This window comes from Atta colombica, unplaced genomic scaffold (assembly GCF_001594045.1).
Source record: "Atta colombica isolate Treedump-2 unplaced genomic scaffold, Acol1.0 scaffold210, whole genome shotgun sequence".
In the NCBI taxonomy this organism is placed as follows: Eukaryota; Metazoa; Arthropoda; class Insecta; order Hymenoptera; family Formicidae; genus Atta; species Atta colombica.
This window is the reverse complement of record NW_017259306.1, coordinates 2,276,258-2,277,220: the sequence shown is the minus strand read 5'-3', so window position 1 is coordinate 2,277,220 and position 963 is coordinate 2,276,258. Positions and strand designations below refer to the sequence as shown.

The 963-nt window shown below is 24.3% G+C and overlaps 1 protein-coding gene across 1 annotated transcript in view; it reads left to right on the top strand.

Moving 5' to 3' along the window:
• LOC108687634 (cationic amino acid transporter 4) overlaps nucleotides 1-963 on the top strand; it is a 5,452-nt gene that overhangs the window by 1,166 nt on the left and 3,323 nt on the right. The window lies entirely within an intron of this gene.

Here is a 963-nt window from a genome sequence, read left to right as displayed (position 1 = left end):
GTTGCATAAGAATAAATTGATATCAAAACTATTTATGCAAATTAAACTTGTTGACAATCTAACAACAAATTAGCGATAAGAATTAACCGATCAAAATCGAATTAAATCAAAATCTGACTAAAGCTTTGCTCAGTTTTTTATCGATAATTTGCTTTCATATTCTATTAGCAAATAGTATTTCATCAAGATTTCTTGTCTTAAAGAATATTTCTTGTCTTGTCTTGATTTTCAAGATAAGAAATTTTCTTGTCTTAATTTTTGACATTATATTTCTTATCTTGAATTCAAGAATCTTGAATTTCTTAATTTTTTAAGCAAAGCTCTTGTGGCTCTTTTTATTACGTCACGTCGTAAGAGACAATAAGAAAACATAGATACAAATTGAATGTCGATTCATCTCGTAGTTTACTATATTTAAATTCGTGTTTAAAAATATGTCTATAATGTTTATTATGCACAAATCTAGTAATAAAAATTAAAAATACTTCTCAAATTATCATTTTTAATATCATGAGATTACTGCCAAATGTAACTCTATTTCAGATCATTAGATTCCTAAGATTATTAGATATAATAATAATTATTATTATTACTATATTTTAATCATTCCTGATTTAATACTATTAGTAGAAGTACACAAATGTTTATACATATACTTTTATACTTACAATATACTTTTGCAAGTAATTTCTCTCGTAATATTAATTTTATATATATTCCTTTCTTGACTTATTGTCAGAAATCTTGGTTAATTTCAAGACAAGAAATTCTTGATAAGAATTTCTTGTCTTGAAATTAATTTCCAATTTCTTGTTTCAAGTCAAAACCAAGATATTTCTTGATTTCTTGAATTTCTTGATTTTGATGAAACACTACTAGCAAACTTTGTTAGCAAAACACAAACTTAATACAAACACAGCTGATGACAATTTGCTGAATATCGAATTTACCAGTAATTTGTAA